The sequence below is a fragment of the Macaca nemestrina genome, chromosome 9, assembly GCF_043159975.1.
Source record: "Macaca nemestrina isolate mMacNem1 chromosome 9, mMacNem.hap1, whole genome shotgun sequence".
NCBI lineage: Eukaryota > Metazoa > Chordata > Mammalia > Primates > Cercopithecidae > Macaca > Macaca nemestrina.
This window is the reverse complement of record NC_092133.1, coordinates 84,503,106-84,517,106: the sequence shown is the minus strand read 5'-3', so window position 1 is coordinate 84,517,106 and position 14,001 is coordinate 84,503,106. Positions and strand designations below refer to the sequence as shown.

Below are 14,001 nucleotides of genomic sequence, written 5' to 3'. Positions count from 1 at the left end.
GGGTAACTTTGCAAGTGGAGGGGTCCCCAGTCCAGTTCTTGGTCGATACAGGAGCACAGCACTCAGTCTTAGTTAAAACTAATGGGAAATTGTCCTCCAAGTCCTCGTGGGTACAAGGGGCCACAGGAGTTAAAAAATACCCATGGACAACACAAAGGACAGTAAACCTCGGAGCCAAGAATGTAACCCATTCTTTCCTGGTCATCCCTGAGAGCCCCTTCCCCTATTAGGGAGAGACCTGCTAACTAAAATGGGAGCACAGATCCATTTCCTCCCTGAAGGGCCGGTCGTTACCAACTCCCACAATCGGCCCGTGTCCGTCCTGACTATAACCCTAGAAGATGAGTACCGGCTCCACCAGGAGCGAGCGGCCCCTGACCAGGACATAGCAACCTGGCTCCAGCAATATCCAGAAGCTTGGGCGGAAACGGGGGGCTTAGGACTAGCAAAACACCATCCTGCCTTGTTTGTTGAACTTAAGCCTGGGACAGACCCCGTGCGGGTACGCCAATACCCGATGCCCCTAGAGGCCAAGAAAGGAATTGCCCCGCATATCCGCCGGCTCCTTGACCAAGGGGTCCTTCGCCCATGTCACTCGCCCTGGAATACTCCATTGTTGCCGGTACGAAAACCTAATAGTGGAGAATACAGACCTGTACAAGACTTAAGAGAAATCAATAAGAGGGTTGTGGACATACATCCAACTGTGCCTAACCCGTATACCCTCCTGAGTACCTTAAACCCTAAACATCAATGGTACACTGTTTTAGATTTGAAAGATGCTTTCTTCAGTTTGCCTTTAGCCCCTCAGAGCCAAAAGCTCTTCGCCTTCAAGTGGAATGACCCTGATAGGGGCATAAGTGGCCAATTGACATGGACCGGGCTGCCGCAGGGATTTAAAAACTCTCCTACCCTGTTCGATGAGGCCCTCCATGAAGACCTGGGTGAATACCGATGCAAACACCCTGAAATAACTTTACTACAGTATGTTGATGACCTCCTAATTGCTGCTGAGACCCAAGAAGCTTGCACCCAAGGGACCAAGGGTCTCTTACAAGCTCTGGGGAATCTGGGCTACTGAGCCTCGGCAAAGAAAGCTCAAATCTGTAAGCCAGAGGTAACATATCTAGGGTACCTGCTTAAAGAAGGGCAGTGCTGGTTAACAGACGCCCGGAAACAAATTGTTCTGCAGATCCCCAGGCCACAATCCACCCGACAAGTGAGGGAATTCCTGGGGTCAGCGGGATTTTGCAGACTATGGATACCTGGGTTCGCAGAACTGGCTAAACCCTTGTATCAGGCAACACGGGGGCAGCAGCCATTTAATTGGACAGACGAAGCCGAGTCGGCTTTCCAACAGATTAAAACCGCCTTACTCTCTGCGCCTGCACTGGGCCTACCTGATGTTACCAAGCCCTTCCACCTATATGTGGACGAGAATACGGGTGTCGCCAAGGCGGTAATAACTCAGAACTTAGGCCCCTGGCGGAGGCCAGTTGCCTACCTGTCAAATAAGTTAGACTCAGTGGCTGCCGGGTGGCCCCCTTGTCTCCGAATGATTGCGGCCACGGCTCTGATGGTGCAAGATGCTGATAAACTTGTCATGGGACAAGAATTGCGGGTCGTTACTCCACATGCCATCGAAGGTGTACTCAAACAGCCACCTAATCGATGGATGAGTAACGCCCGGCTCACCCACTACCAAGGACTACTACTAAATCCTCTCAGGATAACTTTCCTGCCCCCAACGACCTTAAACCCTGCCTCGCTGCTGCCCAACCCGGACCTGGACGCCCCACTCCATGACTGCACCGAGATACTAGCTCAGGTGCACGGAGTTCGAGAAGACCTGCAGGACCGCCCACTTCCTGATGCCGACCTCGTCTGGTTCACTGATGGGAGCAGCTTCATGCATCAAGGCCAGAGATACGCTGGAGCGGCAGTGACTTCAGAGACTGAGGTAATCTGGGCGGAACCCCTGCCCCCGGGGACATCGGCCCAGAAGGCCGAACTGATTGCGCTCACCCAAGCTCTTACCTTAGGGGCGGGGAAGAAGCTGACAGTATATACAGACAGCCGATATGCTTTTGCAACGGCGCATATACATGGGGCCATTTACAGGGAGCGAGGGTTACTGACGGCTGAAGGAAAAGAGATAAAAAACAAGCAAGAGATCCTAGCCCTGCTAACAGCCCTATGGAGGCCAGAAAAGTTAGCCATTGTGCATTGCCCAGGGCATCAGAAACCAACTACTCCAACTGCTCAAGGCAACTTTCTGGCAGACCAAACTGCAAGGAATGTGGCAAAGGCTCCCAGCCAACTCCTTACACTCCAGCTCCCTGACCCGGGCCCCCGGGACTTGCCAAATTTCCCTGAATATTCAGAACAAGATCTCCAGTGGATTGACAAACTTCCCCTGAAACAAGTCCAGAATGGGTGGTGGACTGATACTAATGACCAAACCATCCTACCAGAAAAATTAGGACAACAGGTGTTAGAACACATCCACCGAACCACCCACCTGGGGGCCCGGCGGATGATAGACCTGATCAGACGCTCCAGGCTCAAAATCAGACATATAGCTGAGACGGCCAGCAGTATCGTGACAAGTTGCAAAGTCTGCCAGCTTAACAACGCATACCCTCAATCTCAAGCTGCAACAGGAACAAGGCTCAGGGGAACCAGGCCCGGTATCTACTGGGAAGTAGATTTTACTGAAATAAAGCCAGGAAAGTACGGGTACCGGTACTTACTTGTCTTTGTAGATACTTTTTCAGGGTGGACGGAAGCATTCCCAACCAAAAGAGAAACTGCTCAGGTCGTAGCAAAGAAAATTCTGGAAGATATCCTTCCCAGGTATGGCTTCCCCGTCCAGATAGGGTCAGATAATGGGCCCGCTTTCGTCGCTAAGGTAAGTCAGGATTTGGCTTCCATCCTTGGGGCAAATTGGAAACTCCATTGCGCTTACAGGCCCCAGAGTTCAGGACAGGTAGAAAGGATGAATCGGACCTTAAAAGAGACCTTAACTAAATTGACTATGGAGACTGGCGCTAATTGGGTAGTCCTTCTCCCCTACGCTCTGTTCCGGGCCCGTAATACCCCTTACAGACTGGGCCTTACCCCTTATGAAATCATGTATGGTAGACCCCCACCCCTAGTTCCCAGCCTAAAAGATGATCTGCTCAAGTCTGAAACAGAAAATGTCTCTGAACTCTTATTTTCCCTACAAGCCTTGCAGAAAATTCATCAAGAAATCTGGCCCAAGCTGAAGGAACTATATGAGACCAGTCCCCCGCCGACACCCCATCCATACCAGCCAGGAGACTGGGTCCTGGTCAAGCGACACCGACAAGAGACCCTAGAACCCAGGTGGAAAGGACCACTCCAGGTACTCCTAACCACACCCACTGCCCTAAAGGTAGAAGGCATCGCGTCGTGGATCCACTACACCCACGTCAAGCTGGTGGACCCAACCTCCGACCTCCTGGGACCAATCATGGCGGTGGCTGAAGCACCGGACACGTGGACTGTGGACAGAGCTAAGCACAACCCCTTAAAACTCACCCTGCGCTGACAGCATAGCTCACTGCAAACATGCAGTTAGGTAGTCTGACTCTAACGTTGGTCGCCCTAGTGGCCACTGGGGAAAACATAAAGCCAGCTCCTAATCCCTTTGTCTGGAGATTCTGGCTTTATGAAAACCAAACCCACCCTGGGCAACCTCATAAGCCCGGGAAATTAGTGGCCAGTGCAGATTGCCCCTCCTCAGGGTGCAATAGCCCAATTTTACTAAATTTTACCAATTTCCCAATAGCCAAACCAGTGGCACCAATGATATGCTTCGAGTATGATCAGACTCAATACAATTGTAAGCACTATTGGTGGCACCAAAGTGCCGGCTGCCCTTATAACTATTGTATCGTCCATAAATACCAATGGTGGGGTGGAAAAGAACAGATAGATCCCAGATGGCCCTTCCATCGTAGACGAGATGGAGACCTTTCATATACATGGATAGTTAGAGACCCCTGGAACTCCCGCTGGACCACGCCTCAACACGGGGCTGTATACTACTCCTCCGCCTCCACATGGCCTAGCAGTCACCTCTATCTGTGGCGGGGTCTAGTGCAGGTACGGCCCCTGGTCCATGGAAATATCCAGTGACAAGAAAACTGCCTGACATAAGATTTACGTCCTTTTTCCTGGTTAAAATTATTGCAAGAAGGATTAGAACTTGCTAACCTTACAGGACTTCACAGCCTGTCTGGCGGCTTTCTGTGTGCCACTCTAGGGCGTCCACCGCTAACCGCTGTCCCCCTGCCGTGGGGATCCTCTACCTCTGCCCAAGCTAACAACCACCGAAACCCCTCATATGCCCCTATCCCTAACGTGCCACTATACCTAAACCCCAGTCAAGAAAAGTTTCCCTACTGTTTCTCAGAAACTAATTCCAGCCTCTGCAGCATCACTGCAATGCCCCCTAATATCACCTTAAGGGCTCCGTCAGGCATATTCTTCTGGTGTAATGGAACATTATCTAAAAACCTATCAAGCCCCTGTTACCAACCTACTGTGTCTTCCTGTCACATTAGTTCCCCGGTTGACTCTACTTACTGCCAGAGAGTTCCTAGAGTATACCGGTAACTGGACTAGTGCTGTTATTCACCCAGTCCCTAGACCGAGACCTGCACGAGCCATATTTCTCCTCCTCATTGCAGGAATCTCCCTCACCGCATCCTTCATGGCAGCCGGACTGGCGGGGGGAGCCTTAGGTCACACCCTCATAGAAAGTAACAAGCTGTACCAACAATTTGCCATTGCTATGGAGGAGTCAGCTGAGTCCCTTGCCTCCCTCCAGCGGCAGCTCACGTCCCTAGCACAGGTAACCTTGCAGAACCGGAGGGCCTTAGACCTACTCACTGCTGAAAAAGGGGGTACGTGTATGTTCCTAAAGGAAGACTGTTGTTTCTACATAAATGAATCAGGACTTGTGGAGGACCGGGTCCAACAGTTACGCAAGTTAAGCACAGAAGTAAGAACATGGCAGTTTGCTTCAGCTGCAGACCAATGGTGGAACTCATCTATGTTTTCTCTGTTAGCCCCCTTCCTTGGACCCCTGCTGAGTCTTCTATTTCTGCTTACCGTAGGACCTTGTGTTGTTAACAGAATTTTGCGGTTCGTTAGAGAAAGATTTGACACTGTACAACTCATGGTCCTCAGAGCCCAATACCAACCTGTAGACGCTGAAACAGAATCAGACTTGTAAGACCCAAGATTGGCTCTAGAGATACCTGAAAAGAAGGGGGGAATGAGAGGAGCCGGGCACATTCCTCAGCCCCGGGCTCAAAACAAACAAGCCCAATACAAACACATCCCATCCTCCCATCCCACCACATATCGCCATATATCTCTCAAACTTCCTGAGCCCAGTACAAACACATCCCATCCTCCCATCCCACCACATATCGCCACATATCTCTCAAACTTCCTGAGCCCAGTACAAACACATCCCATCCTCCCATCCCACCACATATCGCCATATATCTCTCAAACTTCCTGAGCCCAGTACAAACACCACCTGGAAAAGTCTCCGATAAGGAGGCAGCCGTTCAAAGTTTTACTGAAAGCGCGGGAACCAAAAGAATTCCTTTGTTCCCCTGTAACTTTCGGGCTATAAAAAGCAAACACTCGCATTGTTCGGGGCCCTCTTGTATGCTGTGTAATGGAGGGACCAAGTTAGAACTTGTCGTAAAGATCCTTGCCGCTTGGCTTTGACTCTGGACTCTGGTGGTCTTCTTTGGGGAACAGAGGGTCTGGGCATAAGATGACAAAAACTCTTAACAAATTAGGCATAGAAGGAATATACCTCAATATAATAAAGGCCTCATATGACAAACTCACAGCTAACATCACATGAAATGGGGAAAAGCTGAAAGCTTTCCCTCTAAGAAGTGGAACAAGGCGGGGATGCCCACTTCCACCCCTCCTATTCAAAATAGTACTGAATATCTTAGCCACAGCAATCAGGCAAGTGAAAGAAATAAAAGGCACCCAAACTGGAAAAGAGGAAGTCAAATTTTCCTTCTTGGCAAATGACATGATTTTATACTTAGAAAAACCTAAAGACTCCACCAAAAAACTTCTAGATCTGACAAACAAATTCAGTAAAGTTTCAGGATACAAAATCAACATATAGGCTGGGTGCAGAGACTCACATAGGTAATCCCAGCATTTTGGTGGAAGGATTGCTTGAGCCCAGGATTTCAAGACCAGCCTGGACAACATAGTGAGACACTCATCTCTATTATCATTGTAAAAAATTATCAAATAAACATACAAAATTCAGTAGCACCAATAATAACAGAGCTGGAAAAGAAATCAAGAAGGCAATCCCATTAACAATAACTACAGGTAGGGGGCGGAGCAAGATGGCCGAATAGGAGCAGCTCCAGTCTCCAACTCCCAGTGTGAGCGACACAGAAGACCGGTGATTTCTGCATTTTCAACTGAGGTACTGGGTTCATCTCACTGGGGAGTGCCGGACGATCGGTGCTGGTCAGCTGCTGCAGCCCGACCAGCGAGAGCTGAAGCAGGGCGAGGCATTGCCTCACCTGGGAAGCGCAAGGGGGAAGGGAGTCCCTTTTCCTAGCCAGGGGAACTGAGACACACAACACCTGGAAAATCGGGTAACTCCCACCCCAATACTGCGCTTTAAGCAAACAGACACACCAGGAGATCATATCCCACACCTGGCCGGGAGGGTCCCACACTCACGGAGCCTCCCTCATTGCTAGCGCAGCAGTCTGTGATCTACCGGCAAAGCAGCAGCGAGGCTGGGGGAGGGGCACCCGCCATTGCTGAGGCTTAAGTAGGTAAACAAAGCTGCTGGGAAGCTTGAACTGGGTGGAGCTCACAGCAGCTCAAGGAAACCTGCCTGTATCTGTAGACTCCACCTCTGGGGACAGGGCACAGTAAACTAAACAAATGCAGCAGACACCTCTGCAGACGCAAACGACTCTGTCTGACAGCTTTGAAGAGAGCAGTGGATCTCCCAACACGGAGGTTGAGATCTGAGAAGGGACAGACTCCCTGCTCAAGTGGGTCCCTGACCCCTGAGTAGCCTAACTGGGAGACATCCCCCACTAGGGGCAGTCTGACACCCCACACCTCACAGGGAGGAGTACACCCCTGAGAGGAAGCTTCCAAAGCAAGAATCAGACAGGTACACTCGCTGTTCAGAAATATTCTATCTTCTGCAGCCTCTGTTGCTGATACCCAGGCAAACAGGGTCTGGAGTGGACCTCAAGCAATCTCCAACAGACCTACAGCTGAGGGTCCTGACTGTTAGAAGGAAATAACAAACAGGAAGGAAACCCACAGTACGTCACCATCATCAAAGACCAGAGGCAGATAAAACCACAAAGATGGGGAAAAAGCAGGGCAGAAAAGCTGGAAATTCAAAAAATAAGAGCGCATCTCCCCCGGCAAAGGAGCGCAGCTCATCGCCAGCAACGGATCAAAGCTGGACGGAGAATGACTTCGACGAGATGAGAGAAGAAGGCTTCAGTCCATCAAATTTCTCAGAGCTAAAGGAGGAATTACGTACCCAGCGCAAAGAAACTAAAAATCTTGAAAAAAAAGTGGAAGAATTGATGGCTAGAGTGATTAATGCAGAGAAGGTCCTAAACGAAATGAAAGAGATGAAAACCATGACACGAGAAATACGTGACAAATGCACAAGCTTCAGTAACCGACTCGATCAACTGGAAGAAAGAGTATCAGCGATTGAGGATCAAATGAATGAAATGAAGCGAGAAGAGAAACCAAAAGAAAAAAGAAGAAAAAGAAATGAACAAAGCCTGCAAGAAGTATGGGATTATGTAAAAAGACCAAATCTACATCTGATTGGGGTGCCTGAAAGTGAGGGGGAAAATGGAACCAAGTTGGAAAACACTCTTCAGGATATCATCCAGGAGAACTTCCCCAACCTAGTAGGGCAGGCCAACATTCAAATCCAGGAAATACAGAGAATGCCACAAAGATACTCCTCGAGAAGAGCAACTCCAAGACACATAATTGCCAGATTCACCAAAGTTGAAATGAAGGAAAAAATCTTAAGGGCAGCCAGAGAGAAAGGTCGGGTTACCCACAAAGGGAAGCCCATCAGACTAACAGCAGATCTCTCAGCAGAAACTCTACAAGCCAGAAGAGAGTGGGGGCCAATATTCAACATTCTTAAAGAAAAGAATTTTAAACCCAGAATTTCATATCCAGCCAAACTAAGTTTCATAAGTGAAGGAGAAATAAAATCCTTTACAGATAAGCAAATGCTTAGAGATTTTGTCACCACTAGGCCTGCCTTACAAGAGACCCTGAAGGAAGCACTAAACATGGAAAGAAACAACCGGTACCAGCCATTGCAAAAACATGCCAAAATGTAAAGACCATCGAGGCTAGGAAGAAACTGCATCAACTAACGAGCAAAATAACCAGTTAATATCATAATGGCAGGATCAAGTTCACACATAACAATATTAACCTTAAATGAAATGGACTAAATGCTCCAATTAAAAGACACAGACTGGCAAACTGGATAAAGAGTCAAGACCCATCAGTCTGCTGTATTCAGGAGACCCATCTCACACGCAGAGACATACATAGGCTCAAAATAAAGGGATGGAGGAAGATTTACCAAGCAAATGGAGAACAAAAAAAAGCAGGGGTTGCAATACTAGTCTCTGATAAAACAGACTTTAAACCATCAAAGATCAAAAGAGACAAAGAAGGCCATTACATAATGGTAAAGGGATCAATTCAACAGGAAGAGCTAACTATCCTAAATATATATGCACCCAATACAGGAGCACCCAGATTCATCAAGCAAGTCCTTAGAGACTTACAAAGAGACTTAGACTCCCATACAATAATAATGGGAGACTTCAACACTCCACTGTCAACATTAGACAGATCAACGAGACAGAAAGTTAACAAGGATATCCAGGAATTGAACTCATCTCTGCAGCAAGCAGACCTAATAGACATCTATAGAACTCTCCACCCCAAATCAACAGAATATACATTCTTCTCAACACCACATCATACTTACTCCAAAATTGACCATGTAATTGGAAGTAAAGCACTCCTCAGCAAATGTACAAGAACAGAAATTATAACAAACTGTCTCTCAGACCACAGTGCAATCAAACTAGAACTCAGGACTAAGAAACTCAATCAAAACCGCTCAACTACATGGAAACTGAACAACCTGCTCCTGAATGACTACTGGGTACATAACGAAATGAAGGCAGAAATAAAGATGTTCTTTGAAACCAATGAGAACAAAGATACAACATACCAGAATCTCTGGGACACATTTAAAGCAGTGTGTAGAGGGAAATTTATAGCGCTAAATGCCCACAAGAGAAAGCAGGAAAGATCTAAAATTGACACTCTAATATCGCAATTAAAAGAACTAGAGAAGCAAGAGCAAACACATTGGAAAGCTAGCAGAAGGCAAGAAATAACTAAGATCAGAGCAGAACTGAAGGAGATAGAGACACAAAAAACCCTCCAAAAAATCAATGAATCCAGGAGTTGGTTTTTTGAAAAGATCAACAAAATTGACAGACCACTAGCCAGACTAATAAAGAAGAAAAGAGAGAAGAATCAAATCGACGCAATTAAAAATGATAAAGGGGATATCACCACCAACCCCACAGAAATACAAACTACCATCAGAGAATACTATAAACACCTCTACGCAAATAAACTGGAAAACCTAGAAGAAATGGATAATTTCCTGGACACTTACACTCTTCCAAGACTAAACCAGGAAGAAGTTGAATCCCTGAATAGACCAATAGCAGGCTCTGAAATTGAGGCAACAATTAATAGCCTACCAACCAAAAAAAGTCCAGGACCAGATGGATTCACAGCTGAATTCTACCAGAGGTACAAGGAGGAGTTGGTACCATTCCTTCTGAAACTATTCCAATCAATAGAAAAAGAGGGAATCCTCCCTAACTCATTTTATGAGGCCAACATCATCCTGATACCAAAGCCTGGCAAGGACACAACAAAAAAAGAGAATTTTAGACCAATATCCCTGATGAACATCGATGCAAAAATCCTCAATAAAATACTGGCAAACCGGATTCAGCAACACATCAAAAAGCTTATCCACCATGATCAAGTGGGCTTCATCCCTGGGATGCAAGGCTGGTTCAACATTCGCAAATCAATAAACATAATCCAGCATATAAACAGAACCAAAGACAAGAACCACATGATTATCTCAATAGATGCAGAAAAGGCTTTTGACAAAATTCAACAGCCCTTCATGCTAAAAACGCTCAATAAATTCGGTATTGATGGAACGTACCTCAAAATAATAAGAGCTATTTATGACAAACCCACAGCCAATATCATATTGAATGGGCAAAAACTGGAAAAATTCCCTTTGAAAACTGGCACAAGACAGGGATGCCCTCTCTCACCACTCCTATTCAACATAGTGTTGGAAGTTCTGGCTAGGGCAATCAGGCAAGAGAAAGAAATCAAGGGTATTCAGTTAGGAAAAGAAGAAGTCAAATTGTCCCTGTTTGCAGATGACATGATTGTATATTTAGAAAACCCCATTGTCTCAGCCCAAAATCTCCTTAAGCTGATAAGCAACTTCAGCAAAGTCTCAGGATACAAAATTAATGTGCAAAAATCACAAGCATTCTTATACACCAGTAACAGACAAACAGAGAGCCAAATCAGGAATGAACTTTCCATTCACAATTGCTTCAAAGAGAATAAAATACCTAGGAATCCAACTTACAAGGGATGTAAAGGACCTCTTCAAGGAGAACTACAAACCACTGCTCAGTGAAATAAAAGAGGACACAAACAAATGGAAGAACATACCATGCTCATGGATAGGAAGAATCAATATCGTGAAAATGGCCATACTGCCCAAGGTAATTTATAGATTCAATGCCATCCCCATCAAGCTACCAATGAGTTTCTTCACAGAATTGGAAAAAACTGCTTTAAAGTTCATATGGAACCAAAAAAGAGCCCGCATCTCCAAGACAATCCTAAGTCAAAAGAACAAAGCTGGAGGCATCACGCTACCTGACTTCAAACTATACTACAAGGCAACAGTAACCAAAACAGCATGGTACTGGTACCAAAACAGAGATATAGACCAATGGAACAGAACAGAGTCCTCAGAAATAATACCACACATCTACAGCCATCTGATCTTTGACAAACCTGAGAGAAACAAGAAATGGGGAAAGGATTCCCTATTTAATAAATGGTGCTGGGAAAATTGGCTAGCCATAAGTAGAAAGCTGAAACTGGATCCTTTCCTTACTCCTTATACGAAAATTAATTCAAGATGGATTAGAGACTTAAATGTTAGACCTAATACCATAAAAATCCTAGAGGAAAACCTAGGTAGTACCATTCAGGACATAGGCATGGGCAAAGATTTCATGTCTAAAACACCAAAAGCAACGGCAGCAAAAGCCAAAATTGACAAATGGGATCTCATTAAACTAAAGAGCTTCTGCACAGCAAAAGACACTACTATCAGAGTGAACAGGCAACCTACAGAATGGGAGAAAATTTTTGCAATCTACTCATCTGACAAAGGGCTAATATCCAGAACCTACAAAGAACTCAAACAAATTTACAAGAAAAAAACAAACAACCCCATCAAAAAGTGGGCAAAGGATATGAACAGACATTTCTCAAAAGAAGACATTCATACAGCCAACAGACACATGAAAAAATGCTCATCATCACTGGCCATCAGAGAAATGCAAATCAAAACCACAATGAGATACCATCTCACACCAGTTAGAATGGCAATCATTAAAAAGTCAGGAAACAACAGGTGCTGGAGAGGATGTGGAGAAATAGGAACACTTTTACACTGTTGGTGGGATTGTAAACTAGTTCAACCATTATGGAAAACAGTATGGCGATTCCTCAAGGATCTAGAACTAGATGTACCATATGACCCAGCCATCCCATTACTGGGTATATACCCAGAGGATTATAAATTATGCTGCTATAAAGACACATGCACACGTATGTTTATTGCGGCACTATTCACAATAGCAAAGACTTGGAATCAACCCAAATGTCCATCAGTGACAGATTGGATTAAGAAAATGTGGCACATATACACCATGGAATACTATGCAGCCATAAAAAAGGATGAGTTTGAGTCCTTTGTAGGGACTTGGATGCAGCTGGAATCCATCATTCTTAGCAAACTATCACAAGAACAGAAAACCAAACACCGCATGTTCTCACTCATAGGTGGGAACTGAACAATGAGATCACTCGGACTCAGGAAGGGGAACATCACACACCGGGGCCTATCATGGGGAGGGGGGACGGGGGAGGGATTGCATTGGGAGTTATACCTGATGTAAATGACGAGTTGATGGGTGCAGCACAGCAACATGGCACAAGTATACATATGTAACAAACCTGCACGTTATGCACATGTACCCTACAACTTAAAGTATAATAATAATAAATAAATTAAAAGAAAAAAAACAATAACTACAAAAAAAAAACAACTAGAAATAAATTTATCCAAGGAGGTGAAAGATTTCAATAAGGAAAACTACAAAACACTGATGAAAGAAATTGAAGAGGACACAAACAAATGGAAAGACATCCCATTTACACAAATTGGACAAGTTAATATTACTAAAATGATTGTACTACCCAAAGCCATCTGCAGATTCGATGCAATTACTAACAAAATACCAATGTCATTTTTCACACGCCAACTCCACACAGGCAGTGACCTTAGCCAGGAATGGATTTTTTTCTAATCAGCATCATCATTTCTCACTCAGTATTCAGAAGACGTTGAATGAAACGTTATTTGAGGACCTGCTGTGTGACATTTTGCACTGAAGGGAGATGCACTTGCAGGTGTTTCCATAGATCACTCTGACAGCAGGACATGGGGTGGAACCTGACTCAGACATGAGCCTCCCCTCGGGTCAGTTCATAGCCCGGCTCTACCACTCAACGATCCTGCCATGTTGAGCCTATCACTAAACATCAGAGCCTCGGTGTCCACAGCTGTGAAATGCAGACAGTAGTGACTGCCTTGCAGGACAGAGAGGTGGCCATGAACACAATAAGGACCTGGAGCCAGGCTGTTGGATGCTTGTCCTATTGCTTCCTGGTTGTGTGACCCTGGGTAGGTTACCTAACTTTGTAGGGCTTCTAGCTTCCTCCCCGCAATAGAGTTATGACATATGTTAGTTTGTGGAATGTACTTGCAACAGTGTCTGCGCACCTTAAGGTCTATATGAATGGCAGCTATGAGCCTTCCTGGGTGTTGTGAGAATGAAATGAGATCCAATTTCTAAAGGGCTTCCTGCTGTGGTGCACACACGAATTAAACTCACTGGAGAGGCTGTTATATCATTGTGGGCACTACATTTGGTGACAGAGGGTAAGGTTTCACGTTATTAGCCTGACTTTCCTGATGGATCCAGCAATACTGTTTCCATTAACATAATGAGCATCCACAGGATAAGGTGAAGGAGGATCGTCAGCATGGATGGGAGGTAGAGTTTGACTCAAGAGCCTCAGAGTCTTGCTGCTGCATTTTGTATGAGTGTGTAGTGGGGATGGCCTGGAAGAAGACACTATCAAAAAATTTATTCAGGGAACTGAAGGTGATGGAGCAGGGAGACACACTCAATTTAAAACAAAAATTGAAAGTAAACAAGACTGACTGCTTTTGCCACAAAAATGTTGAGGTTTTTGGTAAACTAAGCCTTTGAGAATTTCCTGCATTATCATGTGCTGAAATGCAAAAATGTTTGGGTTTGCCGAAACCAGCAACTAAACAAGGTTTTAAAAGGCGAGAGACAGGCCTGGCTCACCTGGGCCCTGTGCTGACACCACATCCATGGCACCTGGCGGCAGCTTGGGTGAAAGAGGTCACAAAAGGTATCCAGATTGCCC

At 45.7% G+C, this 14,001-nt stretch overlaps 1 protein-coding gene across 9 annotated transcripts in view; it reads right to left on the bottom strand.

Moving 5' to 3' along the window:
• LOC105486681 (anthrax toxin receptor-like) overlaps positions 1 to 14,001 on the bottom strand; it is an 84,712-nt gene that overhangs the window by 28,837 nt on the left and 41,874 nt on the right. The window lies entirely within an intron of this gene.